This window comes from Centropristis striata, chromosome 2 (genome assembly GCF_030273125.1).
Source record: "Centropristis striata isolate RG_2023a ecotype Rhode Island chromosome 2, C.striata_1.0, whole genome shotgun sequence".
Classification (NCBI taxonomy): domain Eukaryota; kingdom Metazoa; phylum Chordata; class Actinopteri; order Perciformes; family Serranidae; genus Centropristis; species Centropristis striata.
This window is the reverse complement of record NC_081518.1, coordinates 25,538,297-25,552,796: the sequence shown is the minus strand read 5'-3', so window position 1 is coordinate 25,552,796 and position 14,500 is coordinate 25,538,297.

Below are 14,500 nucleotides of genomic sequence, written 5' to 3'. Positions count from 1 at the left end.
ATTTTCAATGATGGCAAAGTCCAGCAACAAGCATTATTGTTATCATTTATCATTTATCATCTATATTGGTTTTATATGCATTTCCCCAAATTTCAGCACAGTATTAAGATAAGATAAGAAAGGACTTTATGTATCCCACATTGGGGAAATTTAGTTGTCACAGCAGCTTAAGATACAGACACATAGATATGGAAGACAGAATAAGAAAATAAAAACAAGACATATACATACTTTCTATACACATTATATACATTACATACATAAATTTTGCTATTTGGAATTTATTATGAATATATATTTTTAGTATTTGTTTCCTGAAAGTACTTTGCATTTTAACCGATATTGCACATTGGAGAAATATATATTTTAGCTTGTTAAATAGGCTAAATAAGTTGTTGCATGTAGTAGTATGAACATCAGTGAATAAATATATAAGTGGTATTTGGCATATATAATGTAGAAAAAATACAGAAGGCCTATATATATATGTGTGTGTGCGTGCATGTGTAACTGTAGAATAATTACCATTATAGGAATTAACAACAGAATTAACAGAATAATTATCTGAACAACTGATACATATTAGTATAAACTTCATTCATAATATCAGATATAGAAGGAGATGGTGGTTTAGTTCATTATGTAGACAAACTGTAGAAAGTTTTTGTGGGTCCAACCTAAGTGGAACTGGAAACTGAAAGTTTGAAAAGAAAGATGTAGGACTTTAGGTTATTATCACTAATTAATTTTAACAGGTCTGCAGGTCTTTTTTCTGTCCCCAGAGGCAAAACTAGCCATGGGGAAGCAGTGTTAGTCCTTTTAAATCAAGGCTTTTGTTTACTGCCTTTGATTAAGGACAATAATTACTAATTTCTTACACTGTAACTTTTCTTTGTTTTATAGCTGTTTTATTCTATTTTTAGCTATTTATTTTCGAATCTCCTGGCTCATTAATGAGTGTTTTTAATTGTATTGTAATGTCCTTTTATTATGTGTTTTTTACACATTGTCTCGATGCTTTATTGTTTAATATAAAGCATTTTTTGGATTGTCCTGTTGCTGGAACATACCATATACTGTAGATATACTTGCCTTTCCTTTGAAACACATCATTAGCTGCAATATCTCGAAGGCTACAGTCACAGTAAAGAAACCCTGCCAAGATGAATTTTTGGGATTACCCTTGAATGGCTGGGTTAGAAATTCATCCATACAGTACATACTGAAGTCTGACAACAGTGAAGAAGAGTAAAAGGGATTAAAAACTTTAACTGATCAGCTGTTCAGTTGTCTGGACAATACATGATGAACAGGAAACACACAATTAAAGTGAGATTCAGAGAATAACTGCAACAGAAACACAAACCTCCAGTCAGCCAGCCGTAGCACAAGCCAGGACATAAACATGCAGGTTTATCTGGACATCTTTGAGCCAGCAGCACTGCTTGACAAAATGATAAAGACTGACAAAGTGCAGCTGCGCAGCAAGCAGGGAAGATAAAGACTCAGCCGATGGGAGCCAACAGTAAAAACCAGCAGAACCAAGTTGATATGCTGCAGCGACTTTAACTTGTAATTGTTTTTGTCAGATTCTGTTGTCGATGGCAGTATAGAGGGAACACTGTGTGTATCTGCTGGGAGCTTTCTTCAAAGACAAGCTGAAAGAAACAAATGCCACTGGGACAGAGAGGGCTCACTTCTGAATAAGCATTTCCAAACCTCAGCTAGGTCTGAATATGACTTGCAGTCAGTTGTGTCATCTGGGGTTATGGGTGCTAAATGACGAGCAGTTCTAATGGGTGCTAGATGGTAGAGCTGATATGTGAATGCTGATAATCTAACGGTCCCCAAACAGTCTTGCAGAGCTGTTTTGTATTGTAAAGTATGCAATATTCTTACCTCATATTTGCCCCAAAAGTGAAATGCTGCCAAGTACTGTGCTTAAGTACAACTTATATTTAATGCAACTAGTGTCCTTTTCAATTCAATCCATTATCTTAATCTGATGATGTAGGTACTAGTTACTTTGCAGGATTAAGGTGTTGCATTCAAAATGTATGATTAGCCCATAAAAAGATGATGAATGAGTATATTAAGCAGTCAGACTCAGAGCCACCTGGACGCGTGACAAAAGTGAAATGCTTCCTGCAGGTTAATACATCAATATCATTGTGAAAGAGACCATTCACCTTAATGAGAACTTTTTTATTTTTATTCATGAGGTAGATTTTACTGTTAACACAACTTCTTATCTATTCAAATTTTTAATAGAGCATTAAGTGCTTTAAATTGCCTGTGGGTGTGAATGTGGTTATCTGAGTGTCTACAAGTGTTAAACATACGACAGGCCACTGACCCGTGTACCCTCCTATTCATTCATTCTCTCTGCTTTTATCTGCTGTGTTTTAATCTTATTTTGCCTTTGTAAAGCAGTTTTGAATGGTGATATATAAATAAAGTTTATTATTGTTTATATTGTGTATTACTTACTATTTTAGATGATAATATCTGTTATTATTATTATTATTATTATTATACAATTACCTTTTCTACAGCTGCTTTTTTTAGGCATTTTACATTAACAAGTATACATTTTATTTATTGTTTATTGTTAGTATTTACTTTTTATTCTATGCATGTATCTGAAAAAGAAGAGGAAGAAGAAGAAAAAAGGAAAAAATAAAATAAAATGTAATTTACAACTGTGTACCCTGTGGTTTTATTTTTTTTGTTTTAATCTAATTTTGCCCTTATAAAGCCGTTCTGAAAGGCATTGTATAAATTAAGTTTATTTGTATTATTTATATTCTCTATTTAGCTGATAATTGTGTCCATTTTTATTATTATTATTATTATTATTATTATTATTATTATTAATAGTAGTTATTAATAGCAGTTATCAATAGCAGTTTTGAAATGTGATTATATAAAATAAGTGTATTTGTTTATTTTATTTATATTATTTGTTATTTTAGATTATTATAATATCTCTTTTTATTATTATGTATAATGTATTATTGTAGATGAAATCATCTGTTATGATAACTATTATGATTATTATTATTATTATTATTATCATTATGTGATTTTATTATTATACGATTACCTCTCCTACCATTGCATTTTAAATTTACAAATTAAAAAAAATATATCATAAATAACAACATAAAAAAGGGGAGAAAAGCTCATTATAATGTTATCTACAAGTGAAAAATATGAAACTTATTACAGCCCTCTGCAGGTCATTTCAGCTGAACCCCAAGAAAACAAATAATGACACAACTAGTTGCAAAAGGAGAACATGTTTTAGTCTAATTAACAAGTATGGACCGAATTGAGAGTGTGCTCTTGTGTTTTACCAGAATGCTCTACACCATTGTGACAAGACAATGCATGTTGATCTGAATGAATGGGATGAAAAATGCAAATACCTGTAGGTTGCAGCCACACAATTGCATTATTTGCATTCAATTCTACTTTCTGAAATGGAAAAAAAATCTCCTTGCACCTACTGTTCATGTCAAACATAAACAAAACACATGTGCCACATGGACCAAAACACAGCCGTCATCATCCATTAGTGGAACAACACATAAATAAACGTTGTTGACAAAAGAATCCTGATTATTTTGCATAGAAGACATCAACCAGAGCTAAGCATATTCATGGGATGGAAAACTAGTTTCTCGCCCTGTTCTCCTACATGTCATGCCAGAGGGAAAAAACATGAATTCCCTATTAAAGAGATGTGGAGGACACTCGAGCAGAGCTCTGGCTGTCCTGACAACCTGCCGCTGTGTGGCTGTGACAGGTCCAAGTAAATTTGGGCTTGGCCCTCCAGGGTCCCACATAACTGAACTGTTCTGAAGGGAGGCAGGTCCCTACCGCAGCTCTCTGGAGCAGTCGCAGGCTCATTTGCTGATGTGGGGAGGGGGGAATACTTAGAGCGAGTAGCCAGGAGCGGCTGTCATGTAATTCAGCTAGTGTCGGATACTGATGGTGGTGTGTGGGCTTTACTTCGGCCGTGCTCTTTAGGAGTGATGAGGCATTACAAAAGCTCTTTGTTCCAACTAAGTGGACAAAAAAAGAAGAAGTCAGCAGTCCTGCTCGCTTCATCAAAACACTCAAGTTGGTGAAACCTCCGTTCCGCTCAGGATCACGAACCACTACTTTGTAAAGTTTGTGAAGTTAGTGAGGTGCCTTTTCCTATTACTACACCATTCAGTATTGTAAACAGTCTTTCTCGAGGGAGAGGTTCATCATTAGTCAGCAACCTGACTGAAACTGTAGCTGTCATGTAAAAATCTGCAAAACTTTTCCACTATGGGTGTACCATCCACACCCTAGTTAAATAAATTGTGTTTATACATATTTTAACTAAATACCAGTTCTAATTAAAAAAAATTCTGAATATGCAAGTCAAATATCTCATTATTAAGTGTGTGGCAGATGGGTATATGATCAATTCTAAGCAATTAACATATTTTCGTAGATTTAGCTGGCACATGACTCAGCAGATTGAACATGAGAGACTGTATGAGTATGTCGAACGTCTTCGACTGACATCAACAAGTCCTCCTACTCAATGCTAAATATACAACTTTTATTTACAGTATACAGTACAGTATATAGACCTTAACTGGGCAAGCCGCCGAGGTATATTTACAGCCGCCAAAATATCTGGTGACACATATTAGCATTTTTTATCTGTCCGGGAGAACGAAGCCATCTGCAATCACTTATCTATATCAACCCTCGCTCTACTGCAGGGTGGATACTTGATGAACAGCTGTGGATGCAGGAAGGGGCCCACAGAGGATGTCTATGTACAGGGGGCAGAGTTTTGTCCTAAGCCCCTGATGACACCTACTTACACTGATGATTTCCTGACATTTACAATAGCAGCAACTTAAGATAAGATAAGACCTTATTTATCCCACAGTGGGGAAATTTAGTTGTCACAGCAGCTCGAGATACAGACACATAGATATAGAAGAAAGAATAATAAGAATAAAAAAATAAGACATATACATACACATTATAAACATACATTTCTGCTATTTAAATATTAAATATTTATTATCAATATATCATTTTTTGTGTTTGTTTTCCTGAAAGAACTTTGCATTTTACAGATATTGCACATTGGTAAAAATATATTTTAGCATGTTAAATAGGTTAATAAGTTGTTGCATGTAGTAGTATGAACATCAATAAACTTAAGCTTGACATTTATGGTTTTAAGTGAAATATCTCTAAATTATTTTTATGTTTGCTTTTCAATTGTAAACCTTCCCCAAACTACTAATATAGCACCATGACCAACAGAAAATATTAACTTGTGAGAAGCTCAAGTTTATGAAATACCTGCAAAACTAATGCTATCCCCACTATCTTTAATAAAGACTTTTCTATTCTGTTCTATTTAGCAGAGCTATTTAGGATGTTAGAGCATGTTAGTATAATGCTGTTAGCATTTAGCTTAAAGCACCATTGTGAAACATTGTGTATGACAGGATTCCTGTACACTATATGTATATATTGATGTTGCTGATACATTCTGACTGTACTGTATATAACTGATTAATAATCTTAGGAAAATGCAGTACAAGGTGTTGATTTTTAATTTAAGTAATTTTATTCTTCTACTCCACTACATTAAAGAGGAAAATATTGTACTTTTTACTCCACTACATTTAGCTTTTGTTACTTTCAGGTTGAGATTCAACTTAAAAACATGAAACATTTTAAGTGATTACCTTTATTTTTTTTAATAAAACTTCATTTCAGTATATTAAGTAGTTAAAATGAGCCCTATCTTGAGAAAGTAAAAATATGCTTACATAAATTAATCAATAATTGATCAAATAGTATATTTGTAATATACAGTATATTACAATCTGAGTGGGTCCATTCTGTATGACAAGTACTTTCCCTTTTGATACTTTAAGTACATTTTGATGCTGATACTTTTGTACTTTTACTTGAGTGCGTTTTAAATTCAGGACTAATTTTACCGTGTGGTATTAGAACTTTTACTTAAATAAGGGATCTGAATACTTTTTCCACCACTGATATCCTATTTACACTATTATCACCAGAGAGAATAATGAAAACTATTAGGTCACTGATTACTCTAAATAGTCATCTAATGAACTAAAGAATGAAGAGAAATTTTAAATGACCACGTTCATCGTATGGTGCAACCTCTGTTCCCTCCCAGTATTCCCTAAGTCAGAGACAACAGAGCTCCTATAGAAACTGTTACGCAAACTCAGCAGTGGTTGATGTGCACCAGGAAGCTGTTCCCCAGTCACAAGATCTAAAAGTTGGTGGGAAGTTTTGGAGCAAAGAGAAGTAGGGTAAAGCAGAGTTCAGTGCAGCGCTGTGTCCCACTGCACCAGAGGCTCTTAATATTTCGTCATATGCAGACAGGGAAGTTTTAAATACACATAAGCCATCGATACTATAGCCTCCATTTAGAGGATTTTGGGATTTCAAATATTCTGATATAAACCTCCTGCACTTAACAGTTATACTTCAGGATTAATTCTACCCACTAAACAGACATTGGGCACACACTGCCATGGAGAACACAGAGATAGTTCAGACAGCATTGAACTGTTATTGATTTGGTGAGTTTGGGCAAACATTTGTATAATATTGCTTATTTAAATTCCCTTTTTTTGTGTTTTGCAAAAATTTTATGTAGAGCTGCAATGATTAGTCGATTAATAAGTCAATCTTAACTTAATGGCAGAAAATACTATTTTCAGCCTCTTAAATATGGACATTTCCTGCTTTTCTCTCTTTTATATCATATTAAACTAAATGTTATCAGAGTTTTGGAATGATAAACCATGACATTTAAAGACATCACCTTGGATCTGAATATTTTTCACTATTTTCTGACATTTTCTAGAACAAATGATTGAAAAATAATTTCTTGCAGCATTAGTCTTTATTTCTTTTTTATGTAGTATCTGTAATTTTGCATTATTTCTTACCCATCTGCCACATTTAACAAATATATAAATATATGTCATGACATACAAAAACAGAAAATGTGCTAATAACTTATTTGGAATAATGAAATTTTCTGCCCATTCTTCTGAATCCCCTATCTACCTCTGACACCTGCATGCAGACCAGATGGACAGTTTTTGTGAATTAAATAAAACAGAAAGAAAATAAACATATTCATGACTAAATGATAATACTCCCTCCAGTTGGTTTGTGATGTTTTCTGTCTGAGAAATGTTACAGCTGTGTTTTTAGCTTGTGCTCAAGTTGAAGAAAACCTTCATAAAACACCACCTACTGCAGTGTGTGTGAGGAAAGAACTGTGCATTTAAATGTGGGCACCTTGCTGGACCAAGGCTTTTACTCCAGCAAATTAAATATGGCATAAATCTGGGCACAATGAGGCCAATGCATAATACAGCCTCACCTATATTTAAATTGGAGAGCAAAACGATTGAAAATACACAAAAGTCAGTTTAGATTCTCTCATGTAAAGCAAGGTCACAGGAAATGGTGCGTGACTGCCAAGCATGGAAGGTGGACATGGTTCACAGCTTACACAATTATACACACTTTGAACACAATTGCTTCTGTGCTCACTGGCATTCTCCATAATTTTAGGGACAGGTGTTCTCTTTCTTCTTCACAGTCCCTCACTGCAGCAGAAAATGAAAAAAAAGAAAAAACGTCTTCAGCAGATATGTCACGCTCAAGTAGACACAGATAGGCTGTTTCTTTGACATGTACCCAGCACAGTCAGCATGAAGACAGAGGAAGCTGTCTGTTTTCCTGTCCTGAGGGTCATTCACTGAATCAAATTGCACGTGTCTCCGCAAAATAAAAAATCCTATCAGCTGCATGTGGCAATATTAGCATCAGTGTCGATTTGTTTCTCTGTCCGGCTGTGCAGCTGCTATGATTGTTTCAAATTTTAACTAATGATAGCACTGCTGCGAAATAAAATGAGCGATTCTCTCCTTCTGTGAGTGTGCAGTACAAATGTGAAATTACTCTTAGCGTAATAATAATGTAAGTTACAGCTGCAACGAGTTGTCAATAATAATGCATGTTGTTTTGGGTTGTAATGGCTTTCATTCTGCTTCTGTTTGGCTCCAGGCCCATTGCAAACAGCTGCAGATCATTTGGCTTCTTTACAACAAACAAAAGCCCCAAATTACTAGAGAAAATGTACAAAGAAAAGCATAAATAATACAGAAATTACTACAGAAATGCAGAATATGACAAAACTACAACTGTCATTACTGCTCTGATCCACCAGGTGGAGCTCTTATATTAATTTTGGGCAACAAAAACAGAAGCTCATGAGGTCGGTCCAAGATATTTTGGCTGGATTAAGTGCACAGTTGGTCATTATCTGACCATTTATATTACAATTCTGTTCATTTATATTTATAAAAAATGTACATATGGATACAAAGGTGTTCCTCGTATAACCATATTGAAAATAGAAAGCTGTTTTAATGAATATTACTGATGTAAGCAGACCTTTCACAACAATAGAATAAATGAAAGCAATACATGTTTATATGTGGATTTCTGTACAATAAAACACAACTGTTTTGGTTATTTATAATTAGTAATGGTTTATAAGACTCAAACAAAATATGATAATAAGATATGAGCAAAATATGGAAAATACTGGGAAATAATTTCTATATTCACATGTGTATCTGGGTGCTGTGGAAGAGAAACCCCACACTGATACTGTGTAACCTCTATGCAACAATTTATTCTGAACAATAATATAATTATAGTCTTAATCACTGTGTGCCCTGAACAAAGGTGTCAGCTAATAAAAGATTTAGTGTCGTGGTCTTTGTGACAAGTCTGAAATATGAATTTTACGGTTCCTCTGGGGACAAATTCATCCATCCAAGCGGACTTTCCAACTGTTCTGCTGCCTTTCAAACACAATCGACGGTGAATGTTTAATTGAAACATAAATAGCATTTTGATCTTATCCATCCCGTCCATCTGCAGTTTACACTTCAGTGATAAACTTTAACGATCAATGCTTTGTATGACCATCTTGAGATTAACTTAATTAAGCACTGAAAAACATTAGCCTCATTACTTTCATGCATATCTGGCTGCCAATCAACCATCGTCTTTTTATCCAGCTGCATCGTTGCCATTCTTCACACATTCTTAGTCACCATCTGTCATAAACTAAATAATTGAGCACCATTATCTACTGCTGTTTAACATTTGCTTTATCCGAATCTTGACATGGTCCTGCGAGGGCCGTCCTTGAGGTGTTTATCTGCTTCAGCTGCAACAAAACAAGCTGCAGTGTTGTAAATAAGTGAAGATTGTGATTAGGCTGGTGTGTAAGAGCCCTGTGATACACAGAGTACATCTCTCGCGCTCTGGCTCACATCACCACCATTCACCAACTTTACAGCTCTGCACTACAGTGTGGGTACATGTGAGTAATTGTATTTCTCCTGGATGTGCACCTATTAGCCAGCCTGCTTATCTCCGTGAGAAAAACGTGACTTGATGACTCACGTCAACTTGTGTCAATGCAAACAGCTGTTGGATTTAAGCTGGAGGTGCTAAGGGTTCTGTGCAATACCAGTGCCACAACATTTACTGTATGCTAGAAAACAAATTAACCACAGATCTGCAAAGACGTCTTCTGTTCTGAGCATGATGAGTGTGATCGCAGTCTAAGATGATGGTTGATAAGTGAGTAGTTTGCTTTTGTATGTTTGTTTTGGACCTTTGTGCTGTATTCTGGCGGACTTATCTGCAGTTTCTTTCATGGTATCTTGTTGCCATTGGTGTGTGAGTGTGTGTGAATGAGTAAATAAGAGGCAAATTGCTATGTACTTTGAATAAAAGTTCTACAAAAACGCAGCCATTTTCAAATAAATGCATCCAATACGACCCATAATCACACTCCTCTCTTTGCTTTGGTCTCCACGTACTCCTATGGGAAATATCTGGTACTTAAAGTAATCATCTCAAAGAATTTCATTTAAGTAAATGTCTGTTAAGTCACTATCGCTGAATGAGGTTGCAAAATGGTGATTCATAGCAGAAATAGCTGCGTGCTGTTGAAAAAGACACCGATGAGAGCTTTGAAAGCGTATTCAAACTGCAAAGATACAAGATGTAAAAACAGAACAATGAGCTCAAAGGCAGCAAAAAGCTCTTGAGCTGAGGGTGTCAGCTGATAACTCTACAATGACTTATGGATTTGGCCTTGCACTGCAGCTGGACTCTCGCGATATCACAAGAAGAATCACAGTATCACATATCACGCAAATCCATCTTGTCAGGCAATAATCAATGGTTCGCCCAATCAGCTTCCTGTGAGGAGATACTGCCAGTTTCATGTTTGTGATGTTTGTTCAGGTTAAAAACAACAATGGTGGCTGCTAAAGAGGTTAGCGTGCTTAGGTTAGATGCTGCAACATCAACATTCATGGAGAGTATTTCCACATTAAAAGAAGAGCAGAAAACTGAAGACTTCTGCTCTTCTTCCCGGCGGTTACAGGGGACGGACAGATGGTTCCTCCAATCAGCTGCCAGGTATATTTTGAAAGTGTCTGCCCTTTTCCAAAAAGTTTTCAAAGACTGCTTCACAGATGGTTCTGTGAGACAAACCATATGGCAGCACCAGGTTATTATGAATTAAAGCTGGGTAATAATTCAATATGATCATTTATGGTCTTTCAATGGATTCACATTGTGATGGAATCATGTCCCACAATCATCAAATACACAATTACTGGGAGGGGGGATATGACAATACATACAGTTTCTTTTGCAAAAACTAGCTGCCAAAATTGCAATTAAAAAAATGAAATATTTGCATTATTTGGACGATGATAATGACATATTTGCATTATTTGAACAATGCTTTAGGTCTTGAACCTTGCACATTGGAGAAAAGCTGGCGTGAACCATATGACGTACGGCATGCACAAAGATAGGCTATAAAAAATTATTTTGGCCCTTTTCCCAGCCCTACTTTAAATACAGACCTGCCACCACACCTATCTACTTGATTTTGAAGACTGTGTTGAGTTTGGTTCAGGAACAGTAAGTTCTTGTTGACTTTTATGAGATAAACCCAAAGGCAACCTAACACCTCAGCTGGACCATGAAACAACCAGCAGCTCTAAGAAAAGATTTTGAGAAGATTTGACAGGTTAAGAGATTTGAGATATACAGGGCCCCATTGAGTGCCTTAAAAAACAACAGCAGGATCTTGAAATCATTTTTCTGATGCACTGGGGGCCAGTGAAGAGAGCCCAGCACAGGAGAGAGACTGTCTCTTTTTTCACTTTTGGTGCCAAGAAGAACTTCTGCAGCAGCACTATGGACAATTAGCAGAGATGAGACAGCAAAGACCAGTTAATAGCCAACAAAGGAAGAAAGAAGAACTTACTAACTACTGAGTTAATTTGCTTATCAAAGCTAGGATTCCGTCAAAGATTACCCCAGATTTTTGGGCAAATGGCTCGACAAGGTTTTTAATGATGGTAATGAAGAAGTCGGGGAAGCCAAATATGACAAACTCAGACTTGCTCTCATTAAGCTTGAGAAACAGTCTTTGATGTTTGAAGACTTCAGTTCCTTCAGTCAATATTAGAGGTAAATAAACCTCATGCAGTTTCCAAAGTGTGTTTTTGTTAATATCAGATGCATCTTGTGTATTAAATTTTATTTTATTTTTTCTGTATTCACACAAACAAACAAAATAAGGATTACAAGCTATAGACGCAGAACTCCTCTTGTTTTTTCAAAGACCTTACATTGAACTTGTTGTTTTCTGAAACTCTGTGTTAAACTCATGTGCTACCTCTTCTGCATCATCATGATTAAATGTGACATAAACGAGACAAAATAACTCTTTAAGCCCTTCAGGCTTCTGCTGAGTGCAGAAGCGTTACAGCTGACCACTCGCGCTCTCTGAGCGACTTGGTTCTTCTGGAGCAGTTTTCCTGCAGAGACAGACTTAGGGGGAATCTGCTGTGTGTATTTTGGGAAAACCCCACCACATGTTAGCTGCTGCCTAAGAGACACTTAATACCAGCTGAAGCAGGCCTGAAAACACACACAGTTTGGTGTTAAATCCTCGCTGATCAGGCTTAATGGAAAATTGTACCCTAAAACACTTTAACACCAACCAAGCACTCAGTGGCCACGACATGACATCTTTTTTTAGCCATTTTCCTGTGGGGTGTTGGGTTTCCTCACTTGTGTGGATATCTGAAGATATGCAGAATGAGTTTCACATTGACCTTACTGCATTATAAGATAATAACCCACGTGAGAAATACTGTGAGTAATATTCAAGCAGGTGACAGGGAAAGACAAGAAAAACCCTCTTTTAGCATGTTAGATATTCCTAGCTGAAGCCGCAGAGAGGTAAAAAATGGATTGCGAACTGCGAGAAAAAATAAATAAAACAGGGAGTGTATCTTTAAGCAATAAGTTCTTTCTTCTTCTTTTTTCCTTTTTGAAGGAGGGGTGGCTTGGAGGTGAAAGGAGCCTTTCAGGTTGTAGCTTCACAGTGTAGTGCCTGAGATTTCTCCACTTAACCCCATCATGAATTTGTAATGTACTGGCAAGTGTCCAGATATAGCACAGCGCCTCAACCAAATTAAAAGCATCATAATATACATTTTGCTAGGGCAGCAATTAAATTATTGTATTGAGAAACAAACATGCAGTAAACAGTGCATCAGGTTACTGGGAAGAGCAGATTTATTTATATATATTATATATGTTCTGTATGTTCTGTTATATATGTTGCAATGCAGACTGCTGAAAGGAATTTGCATGAAAATTTTGTTTGGTGAATATGTTATTTGCTAAACACAATGTGTCGTTTTGTTGTTGCAGGTGGGGATTTTACAGTTAAGTCAACTATTTAACATGCTCAGGCATAAACCCCAGAGCACCTTTAAAGCTCAGGCACAGATGTTTACATGCTTTCACAGCACTTTTGTGATCCTACACAGTATTCATATTCAGTTTGTGAATTAAGTATGTGCTGTGTATCAGTTGGCAGCAACCCCTCCAGAGACGGAGCTGAGGTGTGCATATTGGAGGTTTAGTGGCGGGAATCTGTACTGCAGGTCATGTGGGAGTCAAGACAAACATTTTTCATGCACATTATAAAGGTGGATGTTGTAAAAATAAAAAGAACCAGATCACACACCATTGATGTATCCATTCATAGCTTTTTCAGCCTTTCCAAAAACTAAAAGTTTAAACAAATCTACACTTTGGCAACACTCGCCGAACTCCAAGATAGCGTTACATTTACCCAAAACATCCTAAAAGCCTTTTCTCTGAATATTATTGGTTGGAGAAACAAAACAAATAAATTAAGCATCCATAGCGAGCTATGCTAAATCATAGCTCAGTTTTGCTTGCAAGCCCTAGTCCAGAAAAGGAAACATTTGAAGACCATAGTTTCTATATTTCCATGTCTTCTACACAGTGCTGTGGAAGCCATTTTTGCCTCTAGCCTCAGCCTTTTCACACAGCCATGACGTGCATATTTAAGACTCCATAGGCAAGATTTCTCTTATTAAAAGTCAGCTGGAAACATGAAAAAAATCAGCGGGAAATACAGTGCAGGATGTGACACATATCAGATCTCCGTGGGGTCAAACACACACGTCTTTCTTATTGGTTGAGGTCGAAAACACAAAAGTTCAACCAAAGTTCACAACAGTTGAACTCCATGGGATGCAATGACACTAATTTACTTTAAAACCAGAGGCAAATGTTTTATTTGTCCCTTTGTCCCTGGTCCCGATAGAATCGAAATGAATGAAAGGGGGGAATATCATACCATTTTAAATCTATGCATGTGACCGCAGCCTAAAGCAGAAGTTAGCTTCATTTATATAAAATCTGCCATCAAGAGCCTTTACAAACAGTAAAATCAATGGTTGTCAGCTAGAAATGAGGTCAGCTTTTTTTCTCCCTCTGTTTTAAATAGGGGACCCATTTCTTTCTCAAAATTGAATATGGTGAATCTGCCACTGTTATTAATGTAGACATCATTGGAACGACAGCTTAGCCAATGCTGAGTTATGAATATTTTGAACCACTGGGTGTAACATGTTTTTTTATCGGCCATCAGCAGCTGCATGAAGGTATTATTTTGGATTTATTGATGTGGGCGAAGAGTCTCCTGAGCACAGCCACAGACAGATAATGCACATCAAAGTTAGTAGGAAGCAATAGCAACATTTTTGGCATGAAAAGCTTTTAACAGAATGAATGGCCTGCCAACTTACGAGATTCAGAGTAGGTAGGCTCACCTCAATAAAGTAACTCATAGCTCTGTGTGCTCTAGTTGCTATTCTAAAATCTAAATCTTAGAGGGTTATGGCCTGTGTGCAGATATTGATTACGGGAATAGAGTGCTTGCATTTTAATAAAGAAAGCCCTCCCTTTAAACCATAGTTTGCTATTGAAT